Source organism: Hypanus sabinus, unplaced genomic scaffold (assembly GCF_030144855.1).
Source record: "Hypanus sabinus isolate sHypSab1 unplaced genomic scaffold, sHypSab1.hap1 scaffold_80, whole genome shotgun sequence".
Classification (NCBI taxonomy): domain Eukaryota; kingdom Metazoa; phylum Chordata; class Chondrichthyes; order Myliobatiformes; family Dasyatidae; genus Hypanus; species Hypanus sabinus.
This window is the reverse complement of record NW_026781651.1, coordinates 1,354,656-1,368,380: the sequence shown is the minus strand read 5'-3', so window position 1 is coordinate 1,368,380 and position 13,725 is coordinate 1,354,656. Positions and strand designations below refer to the sequence as shown.

The 13,725-nt window shown below is 42.3% G+C and overlaps 1 non-coding gene across 1 annotated transcript; it reads left to right on the top strand.

The window, feature by feature from the left end:
- The first annotated feature begins 8,030 nt into the window (after positions 1-8,030).
- On the top strand, positions 8,031-8,192 carry LOC132390195 (U1 spliceosomal RNA). The gene has a single exon (XR_009510818.1). It is a non-coding gene; the product is annotated as a U1 spliceosomal RNA (small nuclear RNA).
- Positions 8,193-13,725: the final 5,533 nt, after the last annotated feature.

Sequence of the window (13,725 nt, the reverse complement as noted above, 5' to 3'; positions counted from 1 at the left end):
ATGACACCTGCACAAATATGACATTCATGGAAGAGTCATCAGAAGAAAACCTTTCCTGCATCTTCACCACAAAATACAGCGTCAGTAATTTGCAAAGGAACATCTAAACAAGCCTTTTGCATTTTGCAAACAAGTCCCGATGAAGTTAAAAAAGAACTTTTTGGCCACAATGAGCAAAGGTATGTTTGGAGAAAAAAGTTTTATTTTGAAACTGTAAATGATGGATTTAAGAAAGTAATCTTGCTTAAAATATTAAAGAATGTGTCATCTTTAACTTTATGCCTTTTGGAAATCAGGTCATTGTTTTACTCGCTTAGCTATTTACAGGAATAGAAATTTTGACCAGGGGGGCCCAGACTTTTGCCTGTCACTGTGTGCAATTTTCTTCCTAAATGATGCTTTAAAAAGTCGGACTTCCAAATATCACTCCACTTCCAACCACTTACAAATTATCCAGCAACTTTTGCATCACCACAATACACACAGGTACAACCAGTTTCTGTATTTTACATAAATATTTCTCCTGAACCCTCCCTCAAGAGACGGACGGTGATGAACTCGGTGATGACAATGCCAATGAATATGAAGGGAAGGACAGTAGTCTGTCTCATTGGAGTCTGGCACATTTGTGATGTGAAAGCTGCTTGTTTCCCAGGGCACAGTTGTTTGATATCATTATGTACCCAGAGAGAATGGGTAAAAACATATCCTCACGGGTAGAAAACTCCACAACAAGAGCAGGCAGAACAAGCAACACACACAAAATGCTGGAGGAACTCAGCAGGCCGGGCAGCATCGATGGGAAAGAGTACTAATGCTGAGTTCCTCCGGCATTCTGTGTGTGTTGCTTGGACTTACAGCAGCTGCAGATTTTCTCTTGCTGCGGTTGGAGATAGAGCAAAGGTGATTTTCTCAGCAGCTGATAGAAAGATTTTGTTTTCTTTTTCCGAGTACCTAATCCTTGCATTCAGATAGCTGGAGCTCAGCTCTGTCTGTGAGATCTATCTGCTCCCATTCCCTGATTAGCCGGAAGCTCCCCGGGGTCCGTGTACGGATCGTGGGGCTGAGAGAGAGGAAAAAGACCTGCCTGTGCCGAGTTTGCGGGCCACAGTCTCCAGTTCTCACAGCAATTGTCACTCAATTAAAGTCGAAAAAGTCCTTACTTTTCCGCTCCTCCCGACATTTTGTATACGGCGCGCATGCGTAGTTATCGGAGACGGCAGCAACCCTGCGCCTGCGCATTTGATCGGTGCTTCAAACGACAGCGAAATTTTAAATGCGCGGCTTCATGGGTAATCATGGTGCCATTAAAAATTTCTGCCAGCACCTGTTCCATGTCCATATCTCAGGTATTTTTTGTGTGTAGAAAACTCTGCGACTTTCTTAACGCAGAAAACCGCTCCCATAAACGATACACTCAATATCAACAGGCATTTCGTGTATCTCATACCAAAGTCCAATCCTCTTACAAATGCAGATCTGAAACAAAAGAGATTCTGCATTTGCTGGAAATACAAAGACGCACACAAAATGCTGAAGGAGCTCTGCAGTTCAGGCAGCAACTAAGCAGAGGAGTAGGGGCTAAAGGGGCTCGGATTAAATGCTGCCCATTTATTCCTCTCCACATTTGCTGCCTGATCTGCTGATAACCTGCAAAGTTTTGTAGAAATTAACCATTTTGTTTTTCAATTAACCAGTTTCCAAATGTTTCTTATCTTTCATTCATAGCCACATCCTGCTGGTATGGCTCCTCTTCCTCCTCCTGTTCGTAACCTCCAGACCCCATCTCTTTCCAGAGCCCCTGAGCCATGATTGGAGCTGGCAACTCTTTGGTTTCTGACTCTGCTCCATCGAAGATTCACTCGCCAGTCCGCTGTCAGGCTTAAGAGGTGCATTGTAACAACCCAGCTGTCTGAAGCACTGTCCTCTGAAATTGGTGAAAATGACACAAAATTTGAAAAGAGCAGGGAAAAGGGAGTTTAACCACCTTAGTCCAGAGCCCTGGGGAAGGTCAAATACTCAGCGATTTCATCGAGATATTTAGCCTGGGGAAAATCATGCAGGAAATTCATGCAGGTGTATAAGGTGATGAGAGGCATTGATTGTGTGAAAAGTCAGAGGCTTTTTTTCCCCCAGGGCTGAGATGGCTAACACGTGGAGGGCATAGTTACGTACACAACGCTGGAAGAACTCATCAGGTCAGGCAGTATCCGTGAGAAAGGTGTAGCCAACGTTTCGGGCCGAGACCCTTCATCAGGAATGGGGGGGGGGGAAGAGAGGGCCGAAGCCCAGTAATAGAGATGGGGAGGGGGAAGGGCTAGAGGTGCCAGTGGAAAACCAATCAGAGGAAAGATAAAGGGGGAGGGGATAAGCATGAAAAGGGGGGATGGCATAGTTAAGGTGCTTGGAAGTAGTTCAAGGGAGATGTCAGTGATATATTTTTTATACAGATAACGGTGGGTGTGTGGACTGCACTACCAGCGACGGCGGTAGAGACGGGTACAATAGAGTCTTTTAAGAGACTCTTAGAGAGGTACATGGAGCTTAGGAAAATAGAGGGTTCTGTGGTAGGGTAATTCCAGGCATTTTCTAGAGTAGGTTTCATGGTCGGAACAGCATTGTGGGCCGAAAGGCCTGTAATTTGCTGCAGATTTCTCTGATTCTAAGAAACTCAAGGGAAATCTCTTCTCCCACGGAGCAGTGACAAGTTGCAACAGGGAGAGTGAGAGATAAATTGTAAAATACTGATATGGAACAGAAAACTGGGCAGGGAGCAGATGGACCGAGTGGCCTCTCTAGTGTACATTGTGAGTTTGGCAGTGACAATAAGTACCTGCGACACGGGATTTGATACAGAACTGATTTATCTTTCACAGATCCACAATATTAAACACCAGTCTAGTTTAAGGCTAACATCAGCAGAACAGACTCCTCCAATGCTCAGGGACCAGGGTTCAGTCCTGGGTGCGATGAGCAGCCGCAAGAACTGCAGAATCTGACAGTAACAGTCCCTCATGAACCTGCAGCTGCCTTCAGTCACCGTGATGGTTAAACATTTAACACGGAGCTGATTTGAACTTCCTCCCTGATGTGAAGTTGCTGGTGTTGCCGCAGCTGGGATGATTGAGTAAAACTCTTTGCTCACTCCGGACAGAAATGTGGCCTCTATTTACACGGATGCGGCCCAGCCTGCTGAGTTCCTCCAGCGTCTTGTACGTGTTGCTTTCCCCACAGCACCTGCAGTCTACTTTGTGTCCATGCTCTGGTGAACTGAGAGATACAGCAGATCTAACGTGCTGTTGTGTTTGTGATTCCCATACACAAATCCTTTTAATTTTCTACACTGTTAAAGGTTTACAAAGCACGTCAGTGGGTGAAGGACAACATTTCAACTGAAATTATTTTAGTCTCCATGGTGCCTTCTGATTAAAACACTGTCACAACTCAAAACAATTTAGAGGAACAAGATTTCATCTTCTAACTGGCCACAGTTCCGGCATCAGGCACAATATCAAACTCTCTGCTTCCCTCTCTGTATCAAAATGGATCACATCTCCCCTTCATCAGTCTGTGATTTGGCTCAGTTTGTCTGTCTCCTTCGCTTTCTGAGCATGCGCCACACCCCTACTGAGATCACAATTTATTTACACGGCTGTGACTAGAGACTTTCTGATTATTATGTCCCTCCTGGCATTTGACGGTGGTAAACTCAGAGTCAGCAATGGTACTGAACATCGGGAGTAGGTGATTAGGCTTTTTCGTTGGAGATGATAAACTGCCGGTAGTGTGTGTCTGGATGAGTGGGTCGTTTTCAGACTGGAAGGAGGTAGCGTTTGGAGTTCCCCAGAGATCAGTCCCTGACCACAGTTGTTCACAGTTTAATGTCCTGGCTGAGGCAGCGAGATGTGAGATGTCCCAGTCTGCTGGTGACGCAGAAAGAGTGGAGTTGGCGGAGGGGAGGCTATTCACATGCAATTTCGTAGCTTTGCAATCTGTTCATAATGCACTATGGGGCTGCAGTGGCGGGTTCCAATCTGCTAATTAATCAATGTTGACTACACTACTTCGATCGGCCGAATCCCAAACAATAACGAAACAGCCTACAGAGAAGAAGTCTTCACCCAGACACAGTGGTGTCAAGAAAACAACCTCATTGTGACAAACAAAGGAGCTGGTTGTGGATTATAGGAGGAATGGAGACAGGGAGCAAATTCAACATTTATAAGTCTGTTATTGACACAAAATGCACATTTTAATATTGATCATGACAGTGTATTTTAAATATTGTTAATGACATAAAACATATTTTTATAGATTGTTACGGACAGAGAATCGTATAATTTGTGTTCCGTGTGTTATCTGAATGTACTTACTTGCCTGTGATGCTGTCACAAGTACTGTGATGCGGTACCTGTACCTTCCCGTACTTGTGCACTTGGCAATAAATTCAACAGGACCTGAGAAATCTCAGTGAGATTTAATTAGTGGTGATCATCTTGGCAGCTCGGTAGGTCGAATGTATGAGACAGTACCCTGTTAAATGCAAAACCCTGAATAGTGTTGATGATCAGAGGGATTTGAGACTCCAAGTTCATCGCTCCCTGAAAGAGACTGCACAGATTGATCGGGTGGTTAAGAAGGCAAATGGCGTGGTTGTCTTTATTAGTTGAAGCACTGAGTTCAAAAGTCGGGAAGTTGTGTTGCGACTGTTACGAGCCTGCGGTCGGACTGTGACTGTTTCTTTAAGAGCGCCGGCGTGAGGAGGCGGGACTATGACGTCAGTCACAGGCTGACAGCGCTGACTGTGGACTGAACCATAAGAGAGAGAGAGAGCGATCTGCAGACAGGCAGTCGGCCAGTCTAAAGAGAGAGAGAGAGACTGGAAAAGCTGATTTCTTCAGTTAGTCGCAGCTGAGGCTTGGAACTCTCCTGTGCCCACAAGAGTGGGTTGATCATCGGTACACGGAACCACAACGAATGTGTGTGGCTGTCACTTCGTGTAATCCATAGGAGCGGAGTTTGGACTATCTTGTATTAACCCTTGCCTGGGTATGTTGTGTGGTAACCCTGGAAGACGGTATTCCTGTGACAGGTCACTTTCGCTGATAACTCGTATGTGGACAGATTCAGCGGATAAGAACTTCGACGGAGTTATTTTGAAGTAACGGCATTTTCTCTACGTTTCACCCTGGATTACAAATATCTCTCTCCCATCATTTTTTCCGTGGATTACTGAATTTTCCTGCTTTACCATCTCAAGACTCTAAGCTTTGTTCCCTCGGTCTCGATAGTCTGGGAGTTATAATTACGCATATATACACATAACACTGTTAACTTTCCTTTATTTCGTGAAATTACAATATTATAAGTAGATACTAATAAAGGGAGTGTTTTTAACATCAAAACCAGACTGCAGTGTGAACTCTATTGCTGCTGGTTCGTTTCTAAAACGTTTCAGTTCGTAACACAGTTTTATAAAACTAGTTAGACCAGGTCTGGAGTGTTTCATACAGTTCAGGTCGCCCCCATTCTCGGGAGGATGTCGGGGCTTTGGAGAGGGCGCAGAAGAGGTTCACCAGGATATTGCCTGAATTAGAGGGCATGAGCTATAACGAGAGGCTGGACAAACTTGTGTTGTTTTCTCCAGAGCGGAGCAGGCTGGGGTGAGACTGGATGGGCGTTTATAAGATTACGAGAGGAATAGATAGAGTGGACAGACGATATTTTTTTCCTGGGAGTTGAAATGTCTAACACATTTAAGTTGGAAGCAGTTGTGAGCGGCAAATTTGCTTCTTTCCACAGAGTAGTGGGTAACAGGAGTCACTGCCAGCGGTGGGAGACCAAACCGGTCACGTGATCCCGTTTCCTGTTCACGTTTTTCCGCAGATCTGCAGCATCTGCGGGTCACTGCTCTCCGTGTCCGTGTAGCTTCATCTTTCCCCGTTCAGACAAGGCAGTGAGATCCGGATCTGTCACGTCCTCTCATTGTGGTGGAGAATATGTTTTTTCCTGCAATTTTCTCAGCATGTTTCATTCCACTGTTTTTACCTGCTGAAGTGCAGCCGATGTTTCTGGGTGTCTGACCCATTTATGTGAGGATTTGGCCTTTTCTATTTCTTTGAGCTTCTCATAAATGTGTACAGTTCAGTTGAGCTTCACTCCACTACTTCCAAAGCAACAACCCGGTCAGTCAAACAGTCGGCACAATTAAAATAGTTTATTACATCTTTTTTTCATTTTGTACTATTTATATAATTTAACTGTAATATTTATATTCTTATATTAAATCAGAATTGTTAAAATCCATCGTTATGAATTAGGTTCTACTGCTGCCGCAGGGACAACACATTTCATGACACATGCCGGTGTTATTAAACCTGATTCTGATATTAATATGGGAGACGCAACACCGGTCACCTGATCCCAGTTACCGCAGATCGTAATGAGAGATTGAAGCCTTTTCTATTCATTTGCATTCCACAGAAGTGACAACAGTTCAGTTTCCTTCTGAGGTTCCAAAGCAGAAGCTCAGTCTGTCTAATATCTCCACACAATTAAAATGGGGAATTGGTTTATTCTCATCAGGTACTGAACTTCCAGTGAAAATCTTGCCTGACGCATCATCCACACAGATCGATACATTACAAAAGTACATTAAACTGATATACGACAAACCAATGAACTGTAGCAAATCATTCTGGCTGCAGAGAAAGTGCAGTGCAGATAGACATATGGTGCAGGGCCACGTCGAGTTACATTGTGAGGTCGAGTCCATTTTATCATTCATTTGGCTTGTAACCACAGACAGGAAGCCGCCCTTGAGCTTGTCATTACTAAGAACTGCAGCTCTTCTGTTTTCTCACTTTCTCGCGGCACTAGACAGGGATGTCCATTAAGCCCTTTATTACTTAATTTTGTATTGGAGCCTTTAGCTATAACACTATGTGAAGCTAAAAGTATTAATGGTGTCTCTATGAATGGAACCATACATAAGATTTCTCTTTATGCAGATGTTCTTTTGGTTTTTATTTCAAATCTTGTGGAATCAATTCCTAATCTTTTGGAAACACTTAAAAGTTTTCAGTAAATTTTCAGAATATAAACTTAACTTGAATAAAAGCGTATTGTTTCCATTAAATGTCCCTGTTAGTACATATGATGATATTCCTTTTAGAATTGTTAATACATTTAGAAATTTAGGTATTATAATTACTAAGAAATATAAAGATCTCTATGAAGCGAATGTCGTTCCTTTAATGGACTCCATGAAACAACTTTTGATTTTTATATATTTTCCAAAATATACCTATCTTTTTAACTAAAAAAAAGTCGACCAAATTGACTCTCTTATTTCTTCCTTTATTTGGAACAATGAGAGACCAAGAATTAATAAGTATAATTTACAAAGATCTAAAAAAGATGGTGGACTTGCACTTCCTAATTTCAGACTGTATTATTGGGCTGTGAATATTAGACAATTATGTTTTTGGTTATATTGGCTTGATAAGAACCAAAAACCATTCTGGGTTAATTCGGAATTTAAAGCTCTTAAACAATTTTATTTAACTTCAATTTTAGGAGCTCCATCACCTTTACAGCTCTCTAAAATTCCAAATTTAAATCTTTACCCGGTTATTAAACAATCCCCACGGATTTGGGTTCAGTTCCGTATTTTTTTAAATGTTAAACAATTTAAGATGTATAGTTTTTATATCGAAACTTTTCATTTAAACCTTCAACAACTGACCCCATTTTTCTCTTATGGAAAAGTAAAGGGATCCATTCTTTTACAGATTTATTTGGTGATGGTCGATTGATGACCTTTGAAGAGTTAATTAACAAATTTTCTCTCGCTCATACACATTCTTTGCAATATTTTCAGCTTAGACATTTTTTACAACCATGTTTAGCTAAGTTTCCATATTTACAAGAACCTGATTTGTTGGAAACCATTTTGAAATTGAATCCCTTAGTGAATGGTTCCATTAGCAGAATTTATAATTTATTTTTGTTACAAGAAGAAAACCTATATACTTACGGCAGGGAGCCGTCGGTGATCAGGAGGGCCGAGGTTCCAGGACGAAGCTATCCCATTGAACTCCGGGTGAGCTGACGCCTGCGATATCCCCAAATGCGGGATACTCGACTGCACAATTTGTGGTAGTGGGGAACTGCGTTCGCGCTCTCCCCTGAAAAAAAAAGAAAAAAAGAAGAAAACCTATCACTAAAGATTAAACGATATTGGGAGAGAGAATTTAATATGACCTTTGTTAATGACGATTGGCTTCGAGTTTTGAAAAACGTAAATTCTTCTTCTCTTTGTGCCAACCATTGTTTAATTCAATTTAAAATCGTTCACCGTTATTATTTAGCAAAGGAGAGACTATCTAATGTATTTCCTAGTACAGAGAAATGCTGTGATAGATGTATAAATGAAGTATCTACTTTGTCACATATGTTCTGGTCATGTTTTACATTAAAATCGTTTTGGAAATCTTTATTTTCTACAATTTCTAAACTTCTGGAAATAAATGTATAACCTAATAGATTGACTGTTCCTTTTGGAATAGTTCCACATCATATTCAGGGTATTTCATCTTCAGATCAACATGTAATTGCATTTGTTACACTACTGACAAGAAGTGCTATTGTATTAAATTGGAAAGATATTTCTTCCCCGACATTAATTGAATGTTTTTCTCAAGGAATACTATATCTTAGCTTGGAAACAATTCGAAGTAGAACTTCTGATCCTCGATTCGATCTTGAGAGAAGATGGGGATCTTTTGCCAAATATTATCATTTAATTCGAATTTCTTTATATAGTTTCCTTCCAATTTTATTTTTTCATAAATGTGAAATGGCGGTTGATGATTTAATTTATATTTAGATGATGGTCAAACGTCTTGCTCAGGGGTTTGATTTGCTATGAGTGATGAACAGACCTGATGGACAATGGGGTACAGAGTTAACAACCCCCTCCTGAGAACCATAAACTATTACTGTTGCTATGCTGACCATGAGAAAGAGAGACGGAAAAACATGTAAGAACATCGGCGACATATAAGGGAGAGGGGGAAATTGCTGATTAACCGTGTTGTGACTCCTTTTTGAATTATTTACTGTTTCGCTGCAAGGACAATAGTTTGCTCATAAACGTTCCTCAGTGGACTGAAGGAGTGGCCTTATTTGATGGACACGGTCATTCAGAATTGATGGATAGCTGAGTCCCCGTGAGTAGGCATAAAAAGACAGGTCTTAAGAGACACCCTTCAGACACACCAGTTGGACACTGACTGAGTATTGGATCCCACATGAAAGGTGGGGGCTTCTGAGACCGAACCAGGAGATTCGTCAGAAAAGCTCACAGTGTAAAATCAGAGCCGGTGGGGACTTGTGTCTGTGTTCACTCATGCCAGAGTGACGAGTCACCCACAGAAGAACGGTCTAGCTGAAGGACGGAGAGGTCATAACTGAATGACCACAAAGATACGACGAATTAAGAAAGCAAAGGAAGGTTTGCATGACTGTAGCTGTTACATCTCTCTCTCTCTCTCTCTCTCTCTCTCTCTCTCTCTCTCTCTCTCTCTCTCTCTCTCTCTCTCTCTCTGTCTCTCTCTCTCTCTCTCTCTCTCTCTCTCTCCAAAGATTACAATACAACCACCATAACTACATCAGCACTTATGAACTGAACTGAACTTGGTACTTTTCTATGACAATTTACTTACCCTTAGACATCGATAGAGCTTCTTTATTATTGACTATTATTATTCCTACACTTTTAGGTTTATTACTACTAACTTGTTTTATATATATATTTGCATTATTGATATGGTTTTGCTTATTTTTTTATTAATAAACACCTTTAGTTTGGTACCACCAGACTCCAACGAATTCTTCTTTCTCTGCTGGTTAGACACCCAGTTACAGGGTACATAACAGATTCCTAATGGATTTTTTCCCTTTTTTTGTAGTTAATGTTTTGTTTTCGGAATTAGATGGTTTTTTCCCCCTCCTATATATATATATATAGAATTTCCATTTTTATATTTTACGATCAGTTTTTTCCAGCTTTCTTAATTGTATAAATATTAATCTATTGAAGTTTGGTATCATTTTATAGCTGTATAAGATTGTACCAATAGAAAGATTCTAAGAATGAAAAAATGAATATGACAGAACAATAACTGTAACAAAGCATTATGACTGCAGAGAAAGCGCAGTGCATATAGACATATGGTGCAGGGTCACGTCGAGTTACATTGTGAGGCCGAGTCCATTTTATCATTCATTTGGATTATGACCACAGACAGGAAGCCGTCCTTGAGCCGGGTAGTTCGCGCTTTAAGGCTTTTGTATCTCTTCCCCGATGGGGGAGCGGGTTTGCAGCAAGAATGCCCAGGTTGTGAGGGTCCTTGAGTACATGGCCTGCTTTTCCGAGGCAGGGGAAGTGTAGGAAGAGTCCATGGAGTGGAGGCTTTTTTCTCTGATGTTCTCTGCTCTCCAAAGTTCTCTGCAGTTCCTTGCAGTCATGAGCAGAGCAGTAGCCATACGAAGGCGTGAAGTATCGACAAGAAGCTCAGAGACCTCGGCCTTCACCCTGCCTTGTGTAGCTGGATTCTGTCAGATCGCCGGCAGGTAGTAAGAGTGGGCTCCCTCACCTCTGTCTCTCGGACCCTCAGCACCCATACCCCACAGGGGTGTCTCCTTTCCCCCTCCTTTACTCTCTGTGCACCCATGACTTCTGTTGCCACCCACAGCTCCAATCTGCTAATTAAATTTGCTGACGAAACTACACTGATTGGCCTAATCTCAAATAATAACGAGGCAGCCTACAGAGAAGAAGTCATCACCCCGACACAGTGGTGTCAAGAAAACAACCTCTCTCCCTCATTGTGACAAAAACAAAGGAGCTGGTTGTGGATTACAGGAGGAATGGAGACAGGGACCAAACTCAACATTTCCAAATCTGTTATTGAGAGAAAATACATATTTTAATATTGATCATAACGCAATGTATTACTGTTAATGACATAACACATATTTATAGATTGTTACTGACTGAGAATCGTATAATTTGTGTTCCGTGTGTTATCTGAATGTACTTGCCTGTGATGCTGCCACAAGTCAGTGTTTCTCTGTCCCTGTACCTTCCCGTACTTGTGCACTTGGCAATAAATTCAAAAGGACCTGAGAAATGTCAGTGAGATTTGATTAGTGATGATCATCTTGGCAGCTCGGTAGGTCGAATGTATGCGACAGTACACTGTTAAATGCAAAACCCTGAACAGTGTTGATGATCAGAGGGATCTTAGACTCCAAGTTCATCGCTCCCTGAAAAAGACTGCACAGATTGATCGGGTGGTTAAGAAGGCAAATGGCATGGTTGTCTTTATTAGTTGAAGCATTGAGGTGAAAAGTCGGGAAGTTGTGTTGCAGCTGTTATGAGCCTGCGGTCGTACTGTGACTGTTTCTTTAAGAGCGCCGGTGTGAGGAGGCGGGACTATGACGTCAGTCACAGGCTGACAGCGCTGACTGTGGACTGAACCATAAGAGAGAGAGCGATCTGCAGAAGGATGTCGTGGCTTTGGAGAGGGCGCAGAAGAGGTTGACCAGGACACTGCCTGGATTAGAGGGCATGAGCTATAACGAGAGGCTGGACAAACTTGTGTTGTTTTCTCCAGAGCGGCGCAGGCTGGGGTGAGACTGGATGGACGTTTATAAGATTACGAGAGGATTAGATAGAGTGGACAGACGATATATTTTTCCTGGTAGTTGAAATGTCTAACATATTTAAGGTGAGAGGAGATGTGAGCAGCAAGTTTGCTTCTTTTCACAGAGTAGTGGGTAGCTGGAGATCTGTCTGGGAGTGGGAGACAAAACCGGTCACGTGATCCCGATTCCTGATCAAGTTTTTCTGCCGATCTGCAGCATCTGCGGGTCACTGCTCTACGTGTCCGTGTAGCTTCATCTTTCACCCGTTCAGACAAGGCAGTGAGATCCGGATCGGTCACGTCCTCTCGTTGTGGGTGGACAATATGTTTTTTTCTCGGCACTATTTGTGTACATGGCCTGCTTTTCCGAGTGAGTGGAAGTGTAGGGAGAGTCCATGGAGTGGAGGCTTGTTTCTCTGATGTTCTCTGCTCTCCAAAGTTGTCTGCAGTTGCTTGCAGTCATGGGCAGAGCAGTAGCCATACAAAGGCGTGAAGTATCGACAAGGAGCTCAGAGACCTCGGCTTTCACCCTGCCTTGTGTAGCTGGATCCTGGACTTCCTGTCAGATCACCGGCAGGTGGTAAGTGGGCATCCTCACCTCTGTCTCTCTGACCCTCAGGACACATAACCCACAGGAATGTCTCTTTGGCCCCCTCTTTACTTTCTGTGCACCCATGACTTGTGTTGCCACACTCAGCTCCAATCTGCTGACAGCAGTACATTGATTGGCCTAATCTCAAATAATAACTTTCAATCAAATTCCTCCTGTCATGGCTCGGTCCAAACAAACTAATCTCCTTCTTCAGGAGATTAGTCAGAGGAAGAGCGATAGCAGCGAAGTTCTTACAGAACTTACGATAATATGCATCCTTTCCCAGAAACCTTCTAAGAGCCTTCTTAGCAGTCAGAATAGGAACTTGAGAAATTGCCTGGACTTTTGCCCGAACAGGAGCCAACTTGCTTTGTCCTACAACATAGCCAAGACAGGTCACAGTGGCATGGCCAAATTCACTCATAGCTAAGTTAACTGTAAGGCTGGCCTGGGAAAACCTGTCAAACAGTTTTTCTACTGCAGAGATATGCTCTTCCCAGGTGTCACTCCCTGTGACTAAGTCATCAATATAGGCATCTGTGTGTTCTAATCCTCGAATTACAAAATCAATCATTCCCTGGAATGTTCCTGGAGCATTTTTCCTTCCAAAAGGCAAAACATTGTATTCATACAACCCAGATGGTGTCGCAAATGCAGAAATTTCTCTACCTCTGTCCATCAATGGAACACACCAATATACTTTCAACAGATCAATCTTTGTAAGAAATTATCTATTCCAACCTTATCGATGCAATCATCTACCCTAGGGATAGGATAGGCATCTGTTTTTGTTACTGAATTTACCTTCCTATAATCAGTGCAAAATCTAACTCTACCGTCAGGTTTGGGCACAATAACGCAGGGTGATCTCCAATCTGATGCTGAAGGACTAATAATACTATTTTTCAGCATATATTCAATTCCTTGCTCAGCCAATTTACACTTTTCTACGTTCATGCAATATGGGTGTTTAATCGGTTTGGCTTGACCAATATCTACATCCTGTACTGCAACCGTGGTTTGCTTGGGAACATCGGGAAATCAATCTTTAAACTTCAGAATTAATTCCTTCAGCTGTTGTTGTTGCTTTGCTGCAGCTGAGCCAACTTGTTATGAATGTTTTCTGGAACAACTGAGTTCATTAGCCTAACTGGGACCACGTTTGTCTTGTGAAAATTCCCAGACGAGTCGATTGTTTCATTCTCAGGGTTACCAGATTCATATGTTTTGACAACAACACTCACAGATGGTGCCTGCTTGTCAAAATAAGGCTTTATCATATCTATGTGTACTACCTGTGTTAGTTTACGTCGGTCGGGTGTTTTAATAACATAATTCACATCATTATTTTGAGAGACTATTTCATACGGTCTATTGAATTTCGCCTGAATGCAGGTATAAACCACAGTGGGGCCACAG